Genomic DNA, 12,110 nt, shown 5'->3' with positions numbered 1-12,110 from the left:
AAGGCACTTCCATTGTCCCCGAAACTGTCCTCGGCTCAATTTAAATGCCCGGTATCCCGAGGCCTGGGAAACACAGCCAACCACAGTTAAATCATAAAATAAGTTAAACCGTAAAATAGTTTAAGCCAGAAGCTGCCATCCGCATTAATACATTTATATTGCCCACCCGCCCGCTGGGATGGCTCGGCTTCCCTCCCACTGCCCCGTCGCTGCTAAACTTGGAAGCAGCGGGTTGGAGTCTAGGTTGGGTTGGGATGATATACTTTACATGTTCACCCCTGACCCGACGTACACCCGAGTAGTGTTGTGCTAAATCACAGGTCTTAATTTCTGGGCTCAGTCACCGACAATGTGTGACCAATAATTTACCGTCTCTTTTCCCTTCTGTTTATTACAGTGAATTTAGTGGCGATTATGGTCCTGTCCCGGGGAAAGTGCGGGCTGTCCACCACTCGCTACCTGGTGGCCATGGCAGCGGCGGATCTACTGGTGGTCATCACTGACGTCATTCTGTGGAAGATCCGTTGGTATTATTTCCCGGGATCTTTCCTGGATATCACCCCTGTGTGTACTGTTATGTATCTCCTGACCCGTGTAGCAACAGACTGTTCTGTCTGGTTCACCGTCACTTTCACCTTTGATCGATTTGTGGCCATTTGTTGGCAGAAGCTGAAAACCAAATATTGCACCGGGAGAACTGCGGCTGTGGTTCTGGCCACAAGCTGCATTCTGCTTTGTTCAAAAAACATTCCCTTCTACTTTACATTAGAACCTGGATATATAATCGACAATGTTCACTGGTACTGTGTCCCAATCCCAGCCTGTTATACTGAGCCCAGATGGGTGGGATTTGTCTGGTTTGATACGGTTTTAACCCCACTGCTCCCATTCGCTGTAATTTTGTTGCTCAACGCTCTGACAGTCATTTTAGTGGCCAGTCAAGTCCGTAAAAGACTGAGGTGTGAGAGCAAGGGGGAGAAGGGCAGTGACCCGGAAATGGAGAGCAGGAGGAAGTCTGTCATTTTACTCTTCACCATATCCGGCAGCTTCATACTGCTGTGGCTGGTAATTGTTATAGATTTATTTTATTATAGAATTACGGGAATAAATCCCAGTGATTACAGTGATTCTTTATATCAATTTACACAGGTCGGATTTATACTGCGGAATTTAAGTTGCTGCACAAACACATTTATTTACGGGGTGAACCAGTCCAAGTTCAGAGAGCAGTTGAAGAGCGCGATGAAATATCCGGTTACATCAATTGTACAATTAATTAATAAACAGAACGACTGACCGCAGCCCAGAGGCGGGTCCCAGTGTTTGCAGTCCAGGAATGTAATATTTAGCAGCAGAATCCCTTCCATTGAATTACACCAGGAATGGCTGGTGATCTGATCATAAACCCGATGGCGGGACAAGCACTGTGTGTCGGACACGGCAATATTTCTGATTGAAAATTCCCTCATGGTCTTTTGGGAAAGTAGCACACGAGCATTCTCTCTGAAATCTTCTGCTTCGGGTCACTGCAGCTATTTAGTGCAGCTAGACATTGCATCTTTCAGATTGAGAGGCTCGACAATAGGTAGGCAGGAAGGGCTGAGCTCTAGTTCAGTGGGTTATATTATATAGAACATAGAGCAGAGAATCAGGCTATTCGGCCCAACCAGTGTGTGCTGGTGAGTATGCTTAGCACTAGATTAGAAAGTAAGAAACTGAATAAGGCAGAGGTGCACTGTATGACGTGCCAGACTGAGCAGGAGGTCCAGACCATACACACAGTTCATTTACAAGGAGAGGTGGTCTTACATCGACTTACCAAGCACACATGCCTTCGGATACTGCGCTTCCACAAAGTGGTTATCACTGAAATATAAACATAAGAACATAAGAACATAAGATTTAGGAACAGGAGTAGGCCATCTAGCCCCTCGAGCCTGCTCCACCATTCAACAAGATCATGGCTGATCTGGCCGTGGACTCAGCCCCACTACCCGCCCACTACCCGTAACCCTTAATTCCCTTATTGGTTAAAAATCTATCGATCTGAGATTTGAATACACTCAATGAGGTAGCCTCAATTGCTTCCCTGGGCAGAGATTTACACAGATACACAACCCTCTGGGAGAAGATATTTCCTCTCAACTCGGTTTTAAATTGGCTCCCGCGTATTTTGAGGCTTTGCCCCCTAGTTCTAGTCTCCCCAACCAGTGGAAACAACCTCTCTGCCTCTATCTTGTCTATCCCTTTCATTATTTAAAATGTTTCTCTAAGATCACCCCTCATCCTTCTTAACTCCAACGAGTAAAGACCCAGTCTACTCAATCTATCATCATAAGGTAACCCCCTCATCTCTAGAATCAGCCTAGTGAATCGTCACTGTAACCCCTCCAAGGCTAGTATATCCTTCCTTAAGAAAGGTGACCAAAACTGCACGCAGTACTCCAGGTGCGGCCTCACCAATTCCCTGTACAGTTGCAAACTAACTTTTTGGGATTGATGCACAAAGACCCCCAGGTCCCTCTGCACCGCAGCATAATGTAATTTCTCCCCATTCAAATAATATTCCCGTTTATTGTTTTTTTTTCCAAAGTGGATGACCTCACATTTTCCGACCTTGTATTCGATCTGCCAAACCTTAGCCCATTCGCTTAACCTATCTAAATCTCTTTGCAGCCTCTCTTTGTCCGCTTTCCCACCAATCTTTGTGTCATCTGCAAATGTTGTTACACTACACTCTGTCCCATCTTCCAGGTCATCTATATATATTGTAAACAGTTGTGGTGCCAGCACCGATCCCTGTGGCACACCACTAACCACCGATTTCCGAACTGAGAAGGATCTATTTATCCCGACTCTCTGCGTTCTGTTCGGCAGTTAGTCACTTACCAGGAACACCAATGAAGGCAATGATCATGTAGCATATTCGCAGGGCATATTGAATTGGAAGCATTTTCTGCGTGAAAAGATGTGCCCTTTTGTGCTGCAGGCAATCTCCCTGAATTATACTCTCAGGCGGTACAATTCCAGCGCCTTTAAGTTATACACTGCGGGCTCTCCACGGGGACTTTGAGGTTGCAACATCGCTCAAAATAGTTATTGTTAAAACTTGAACAAACAGATTACGACAGCCAATGTATGTCCCTGTTGTGATTCAAATTTGAAACTGCTAAGGCTGGCCAATTATGCTCACATTAATTAACAAATGAATGTTTCCAGCTGTATTCTTCCAGCAATTGGGTTGTTGTTTCAATAACCATCAGGCCAACTGGAGATCGAATCTAATTTCTGGTAAAATCTTTTGCACTGCTGTGTTCATTCAGAAATTACATTCCCAATGTTCGAGTTTCCCTCTCAGGGCTGCTCTACTGCAATCTGTGATGTGGCTGCCTTCTTTAACTGTAGCTATTCAGTAATTATATTCCCAATGTTCGAGTTTTCCTCTCAGGGCTGCTGTACTACACTCTGTGATGTGGCTGCCTTCTTTAACTGTAGCTATTCAGTAATTACATTTCCAATGTTCGAGTTTCCCTCTCAGGCTGCTCCACTGCACTCTGTGAAGTGGCTGCCTTCTTTAACTGTAGCTATTCAGTAATTACATTTCCAATGTTCGAGTTTCCCTCTCAGGGCTGCTCTACTGCACTCTGTGATGTGGCTGCCTTCTTTAACTGTAGCTATTCAGTAATTACATTTACAATGTTCGAGTTTCCCTCTCAGGGCTGCTGTACTACAAAGGGGGTCGTGTTTGCACCTTTCAATGCAGGCATTCAGTACATAAATTACAAATGATAGAAAGTCCTTCTCAAGGCTGTTTTCGTGCGGTCTAGGAAATGACTGATCTCTTCAACTTTGGAAATTCAGTTAAACAATTAAAGTGATGAATTTCTATGATAGTTCTCAAACTAATATCGGCCCTCATATTCATTAAGCCTCTCATACCCATACATCACCTCATACACATGTGGTGCCTTATGCTCGTAGATTACCTAAAAATAATACAGCACCACAAACTCATACAGCAAAAACAATGCAAACTAATACAGCATTTCTCATCATGCAGGCACTGAAAATAATACAGCACATCAAACTAATAGAGATCTTCAAACTAGTACATCGCCACAAACCAAGAGAACCTCAAACTAACACAATCCTTTAATATTACAAAGTACCTCAAACTAATACTAAAACTAATACAACACCTCAAACTAAAAGATAACCTCAAACTAAAAGAGAACCTCAAAGTAATACAGAACCTGAAACCATTAAAGAATATCAAACTAAATTTTAATAAATCTCGAGATAACCTCAACATAAAATGGACACTCAAAATAATAATGAATCTGAAACTAATACAGACCCTCAAAAACACCGAGACACTTAAACTATTAATGAAACTCACACTAATATTTAAATTCAAATTAAGAGTGAATCTGAAACTGATAAACTTAAACTAATAGGGAGTCTCAAAATAATCCACTCAAACAAATAGAGAAACTAATAGGGAGGATCAAATAAGCCAAATATTCAAGCTAAGAGAGATAATAAAACTAATACAGCCCCCCAAACTAATACTGTCCCTCAAACTAATACACTCTCTCAAACTAATACAGACACTCAAACAAATACAGTCCGTCAAACTAATATAGCCCCTCAAGCTAATATAGTCTCTCAAACTAATACAGCCCCTCAAACAAATACAGCATCACAAACTAAAACAATCCCTCAAACTAATACAAGCTGTCAACCTAATAGAGAACCTCAAACTCATCGTGAATCTCAAACTAATACAGACCCTCAAATTAATACATTCCTTCAAACTAATAAAGCCTCTCAAACTAATACAGCCCCACAAACTAATACAGCCCCTCAAACAAATATATCACTTCAAACTAATACAACCCCTCAAACTAATACAGGCTGTCAACCTAATAGAGAACGTCAAACTCATCGTGAATCTCAAACTAATACAGACCCTCAAATTAATACATTCCCTCAAACTAATAAAGCCTCTCAAACTAATACAGCCCCACAAACTAATACAGACCCTCAAACTAATACAGCCCCTTACCCTAATACAATCCCACAAACTAATGCAATCCCTCAAACTAATACAGTCCATCAAACTAATACAGAACCTCAATCGAATATAGTCCATCAAACAAATACAGTCCCTCAAACTAATACAACCACTCAAACTAATATAGTCCATCAAACTAATACAGCCCCTCAAACTGATATAGCCCCTCAAACTAATACAACCCCTCAAACTAATACAGACCGTCAAACTAATAGAGAACCTCAAACTCATCGAGAAACTCAAACTAATACAGTCCCTCAATCTAATACAGTCCGTCAAGCTAATAGAGAACCTCAAACTCAACGTGAATCTCAAACTAATACAGACCCTCAAACTAATATAGTCCCTCAAACAAATACTGCCTCTCAAACTAATACAGCCCCACAAAATAATAGAGCCCCTCAACATAATACAGACCCTCAAACTAATACAGCTGCTAAAACTAAACAGGAACCTCAAATTAATAGATGTACTACTTACTGTAGTGGACCTTGGACAAATACAGCCGCTTGAAATCATACAAGAATATAAACTTTTCCAGAAGCACAAATTAATATATTTCCTCAAAACAATAGAGAAGCTCAAACTAATGCAACCGCTGAAGCTATTGGAGAACTCAACATAATAGAAAACCTCAAACTAATAGAGAACATCTAATTAATGCAGACCCTTAAAGTAATAGAAAACCTCAAAATAATACAATAAATAGAGAACGTCAAACTAACAGAGAACCTCAAGCTAATAGAGGACCTAAACCCAATACTGCAACTCTACCACAAACAGAAACTTATATTCATACAGTCATTGAAACTCACACAGCATTTCCGATAAATCAGTCTATCAAACTAATACAGCCCTTAGAACTAATAGAGAATGTGAAACAAATACAGCCGCTAAAACAATAAAGATCCTCAAACTAAAAAATAACCGCAAACTACTAGAGAACCTCAAAATACTACAGCCCATGAAACTGATACCCTCAAATTAATACAGAACCTCAAATAAATACAGCAGCGTCAAATAATATAACATTTCCATCATTTATAGAAACTCAAGCTAATATACAACCTCAAACTATGAAAGAAACTCAACCAATATGAGAATCTAAAACAAATACAGCCACCTAAAATAATACACCTCAAACTATTAGAGAAACTGAATCTAATACAGACATTCAAATTAATACAGCCCCTCAAACTATTATAGACCCTCATACTAATAGAGAACGTGAATGTAATAAAGAAATTACAACTAATAGATAATTAATAGCGCAGGAGATTTAGCATCTAGCCGACAATCACGAAGTGGGTGGATTTTTCAGTGGAGTAGAACCGGTGGCCCAAGGTCTTATTCCACGGAAAGCCAAGAACAGAGAACTGCACATCAAGGACAGTGAGGCTGCCGGTGCTGGCTGGAAAGAACATTTCGAGGATCATCGCAACAAAGAATCCGACTTCGACGTGAGTGTCCTTGACTTCATCCCACAGGATGCGACCATCACCTCCTTGGCACAAGCGCAGCTCGGCACGAATTTGCAAAGGCCTTCCGACAACGAAAAACCACAAGGTCTATGGAGCAGAATGAATCCCCTTGGAACTACTGAAGCTTGGCGGCGAAGCACTAATGGCACGCATTCATGACCTTAACTGGAAGGAGGAGATCATGCCAGGAGATCTCGGAGTAGATTTAATTGCGATGATCTTGAAGAAAGGTGACGAGTCTGACTGCGGTAACGACAGAGGAATCTCGCTGCTCTCAACCAAAGGCAAGGTCATCGCAAGTATTCTTCTCAACCACCTTCTCCCTGTGGCTGAAGAACTCCTCCCAGTTTCACAATGTGGATTACGCCCACTAATTGGCACAATGGATATCTTCTTCACCACGCGGCAGATACTAGAGAAATGCAGCAAATAACACCAATACTTGAACATGGCATATTTTAAACTCACGAAAGCTTCCAACGCTGTCAACCATGAGGGTTTATGGAGCGTCCTCCACAGATTCGGCTGCACTTCAAGATTTGTCACCATGCTCCACCTTCTGCATGATGAAATGTAAGCCGTGCTCCCGGTCAAGGCATCCACCACAGAACCATTCCACATATGGACCAGGGACAAGCAAGAGTGTGTCATCGCACCACGAGGGGAAGGACGCAGCAGCCAAGTTCATGGCACCGTGGGTGGCTCTGCTGCACAGGAGGGCAGGAAAAAGAGTGGCAGAGCGATAGTGATAGGGGATTTGATTGTAAGGTGAACAGATATTCGTTTCTGCGGTCGCAACCAAGACTCCAGAATGGTGTGTTGCCTCCCTGGTGCAAGGGTCAAGGATGTCTCGGAGCGGATGCAGGGCATTCTGAAGAGGGAGGGTGAAAAGCTAGTTGTCGTAGTGCATATAGGTACCAAAGATATAGCTAAAAAACGGGATGCGGTCCTACGAAACGAATTTAGGGTGCTCGGAGCAAATTAAAAATAGGACCTCAAAGGTAATAATCTCAGGATTGCTACCAATGCCACGTGGTAGTCAGTGTTGGAATCGCAGGATAGCTCAGATGAATCCGTGGCTTAAGGAGTGGTACAAGAGGGAGCGATTCAAATTCCTGGGATATTGGAACCGGTTCTTGGGGAGGTGGGACATGTACAAACCGGATGGTCTGCACCTGGGCAGGACCAGAACCAATGTCATGGGGGGAGTGTTTGCTCGTGCTGTTGAGGAGGGGTTAAACTAATATGGCAGGGGAATGTGGACCAAAGCAGGGTTTCAGAGGGAAGTAAAATGGGGGCAGAAGCAAAAGATAGAAAGGAGAATAGCAAAAGTGGAGGGCAGAGAAACCCAAGGCAAAAATAAAAAGGACCACATTACAGAAAAATTCTAAATGGAAAAAGAGGGATAAAAAGACAAGTCAGAAGGCTCAGTGCCTCAATGCGAGGAGTATTCAGAATAAGGTGGATAAATTAATTGCACAGGTAGCTCTTTATGATAATAACATATTTGGGATTACGGAGACATGGCTCCAGGGTGACCAAGGCTGGGAACTCAACATCCAGGGGTATTCAACATTCAGGAAGCACAGACAGAAAGGAAAGGGAGATGGATTGGCGTTGCTTGTTAAAGAGAAAATAAGCGCAATAGTAAGAAAGTACATTAACTTGAATGATGTGGAATCTGTATAGTTATAGCTACGGAATATCAAAGGACAGAAAACGCGAGTGAGAGTTGTATCCAGACAACCAAACTGTAGTAACGAGGTTGGAGATGGCATCAAACAAGAAATTAGGTATGTTTGCAATAAAGGTACGGCAGTTAACAGGGGCAGCTTTAATCTACAGATAGATTGGGCTAACCAAACTGGTAGCAATGCGGTGGAGGAGGAATTCCTGGAGTGTATTAGTGATAGCGTTAGAGACCAATATGTCGAGGAATCAACTGGAGAGCTGGCCAACCTAGACTGGGTGTTGTGTAATGAGAGAAGATTAATCAGTAATCTTGTAGAGCGAGGCCCCCTGGAAGGGTGACAACAATAATGTAGAATTCTTTTTAAGATGGAAAGTGAAATGTTAATTCACAGACGAGGGTCCTGAATTTAAGGAAAGTTTACTTCGATGGTATGAGACGTGGATTGGCTAGGATAGATTGGCAAATGATACTTAAAGGGTTGACAGTGGATACGCAATGGCAGACATTTGTAGATTAAATGGATGAACTTCAACAATTGTAGATCCCTGTCTGGAGTAAAAATATAGGGGAAGGTAGAAAACCGTGGCTGACAAGGGAAATTAGAGTTCCTGTTAAATCCAAGGAAGAGGCATATAAATAGGCGAGAATAACCAGTAAACCTGAGGACAGGGTGTAATTTAGAATTCATCAGAGGACAAACGGTTTAATTAGGGCTATTACAATAGTGCATGAGAGGAAGCTTGCTTGGAATATAAAAACTGACTGCAAAAGCTTCTATAGATGCGTGGAGAGAAAAAAGATTAGTGACGACCAAAGTAGGTCTTTTGCAGACAGAATCAGATGAAGTTATAATGGGGAACAAAGAAATGACAGAGCAATTGAAAAAAAACTTTCGATCTGTCTCGACTAACGAAGACGCAAATAACCTTCCAGAAATACTAGTGCTTCGAGGGTCCATTGAAAAGGAGGAAGGAAAGGAAATCCTTATTAGTCAGGAAATTATGTTCGGGAATTTGACAGGATTGAAGGCCGATAAATCACGAGGGCCTGATAGGCTGCATCCCAGAGTAATAAAGGCGGTGGCACTCGAAATAGTGGATGCATTGGTGATCATTTTTCAATATTCCATTGACTCTGGATCAGTTCCTATGAATTGGAGGGTAGCTAATGCAACACCACTTTTTAAAATAGGAGGGAGAGAGAAAACGTGCAATTATAGATCGGTTTGGCAAACATCGGTGGTGGGGAAAATGTTGGAATCAATTATTAATGATGAAATAGCAGCCGTTTTGGAAACAGTGGCTGGAACGTTCCCAGTCAGCATGGATTTATGAAAGGGAAATCATGCTTGACAAATCTTCTAGAATATTTTTAGGATGTAACTAGTAGAGTGGAAAAGGGAGAACCAGTGGATGTGGTGTATTTAAACTTTCAAAAGGCTTTTGACAAGGTCCCACACAAGAAACTAGCGTGTAAAATTAAATCACATTTTATTGGGGGTAATGTATTGGCGTGGACAGAGAACTAGTTGGTAGACAGGAAGGAGCGAGTCAGAATAAACGGGTCCTTTTCAGAAATGCAGGCAGTGCCCAGTGGGGTGCCGGAGGATTCAGTGCTGGGACACCAGCCTTTTACAATGTAAATCAATGATTGAGATGAAGGAATGGAATGGAATATCTCCAAGTTTGCAGATGACACTAAGCTGGGTGGCGGTGTGAGCTGTCAGGATGATGCGAGAGACTGCAGGGAGATTTGGACAGGTTAATTGAATGGGCAAATGCATGGCAGATGCAGTATAATGTGGATAAATGTGAGGTTATCCACTTCGGTGGCAAAAACAGGAAGACGGAATATTGTCTGAATGGTGACAGATTAGGAAAAGGGGAGGTGGAACGCGACCTGCGTGTCATGGTACATCAGTCATTGAGATTTGGCATGCAGGTACAGCATCCGGTGAAGAGGCAAATGGTATGTTGACCTTCAAAGCGAGGGGATTTGAGTATAGGAGCAGGAAGATCTTATTGCAGTTGTACAGGGCCTTGTTGAGGACACACCTGGAATATTGTGTTCAGTTTTGTCTCCTATCTTAGCAAGGATTTTCTTGCTTTTGAGGGAGTACAGCGAAAGTTCACCAGATTGATTCACGCGATTGCAGGACTGACATATGAGGATCAACTGGGCTTGTATCCATTGGAGTTTTGAAGAATAGGAACACAGAAACATAGAAACTTAGAAAATAGGTGCAGGACTAGGCCATTCGGCCCTTCGAGCCTGCAACGCCATTCAATAAGTTCATGGCTGAACATGCAATTTCAGTACCCCAGTCATGTTTTCTCACAATACCCCTTGATCCCCCGAGTAGTAAGGACTCCATCGAACTCCTTTTTGAATATATTTAGTGAATTGGCATTAACAACTTTCTGTGGTGGAGAATTCACAGGTTCACCACTCTCTGGGTGAAGACGTTTCTCCTCATCTCGGTGCTAAATGGCTTAGCCCTTATACTTAGACTGTGACCTTTGGTCCTGGACTGCCCCAACATTGGGAACATTTTTCCTGCATCTAACCTGTCTAAACCCGTCAGAATTTTATATGTTTCTATGAGATCCCCTCTCATTCTTCTGAACTCTAATGCATACAATCCGAGTTGATCCAGTCTTTCTTGATAGGTCAGTCCCGCCATCCCGGGAATCAGTCTGGTGAACCTTCGCTGCACTCGCTCAATAGCAAGAATGTCCTTCCTCACGTTAGGACTCGACACAATACTCCAGGTTTGGATGATATACTTTACATGTTGACCCCTGACCCGACGTCCACCCGGCCGTTTTTGAGCTAAATGACAGGTCTTACTGTCTGGGCTCAGTCACCGAGAATGTGTGATCAATAATTGACCGTCTCTTTTCCATTCTGTTTTATTACAGTGAATTTAGTGGCGATTGTGATCCTATACCGGGGAAAGTGCGGACTGTCCACCTGCACCACTCGCTACCTGGTGGCCATGGCAGCGGCGGATCTACTGGTGGTCATCACTGACGTCATACTGTGGAAGATCTGTTGGTATTATTTCCCGGGATCTTTCCTGGATATCACCCCTGTGTGTACTGTTATGTACGTCCTGGCCCGTGCAGCCACAGACTGTTCTGTCTGGTTCACCGTCACTTTCACCTTTGATCGATTTGTGGCCGTTTGTTGGCAGAAGCTGAAAACCAAATATTGCACCGGGAGAACTGCGGCTGTGGTTCTGGCCACAAGCTGCATTCTGCTCTGTTCAAAAACCATTCCCTTCTACTTTACAATTGTACCTGTATATATAATCGACAATGTTCACTGGTACTGTTCCACAATGCCAGCATATTTTACTGAGCCCGTATGGGTGGGATTTGACTGGTTTGATACGGTTTTAAACCCACTGCTCCCATTCGCTGTTATTTTATTGCTCAACGCTCTGACAGTCAGACACATTTTAGTGGCCAGTCGAGTCCGTAAAGGACTGAGGGGTGAGAACAAGGGGGGGAAGGGCAGTGACCCCGAGATGCAGAGCAGGAGGAAGTCTGTCATTTTACTCTACACCATATCCGGCAGCTTCATACTGCTGTGGCTGGTATATGTTTAGGATTTATTTTATTATAGCATTACAGGAATAATTCCCAGTGATTACAGTGATTCTTTATATCAATTTACACAGGTCGGATTCATACTGCAGAATATAAGTTGCTGCACAAACACATTTATTTACGGGGTGACCCAGTCCAAGTTCAGAGAGCAGTTGAAGAGCGCAGTGAAATATCCGGTTACCTCAATTTTACAATTAATTAATAAACAGAACGACTGATCGCTGTCCAGAGGCGGGACCCAGTGT

At 42.7% G+C, this 12,110-nt stretch overlaps 1 pseudogene; it reads left to right on the top strand.

Annotated features, from left to right (window-relative positions):
* Positions 1-414: 414 nt before the first annotated feature.
* Positions 415-12,083, top strand: LOC139257041 (uncharacterized; annotated as a pseudogene).
* The last annotated feature ends 27 nt before the right edge of the window (positions 12,084-12,110 follow it).

The sequence above is a fragment of the Pristiophorus japonicus genome, unplaced genomic scaffold (genome assembly GCF_044704955.1).
Source record: "Pristiophorus japonicus isolate sPriJap1 unplaced genomic scaffold, sPriJap1.hap1 HAP1_SCAFFOLD_80, whole genome shotgun sequence".
Lineage (NCBI taxonomy): Eukaryota > Metazoa > Chordata > Chondrichthyes > Pristiophoridae > Pristiophorus > Pristiophorus japonicus.
Note: the sequence above shows the minus strand (reverse complement) of the source record. Positions and strands in the feature narration are given on the sequence as shown.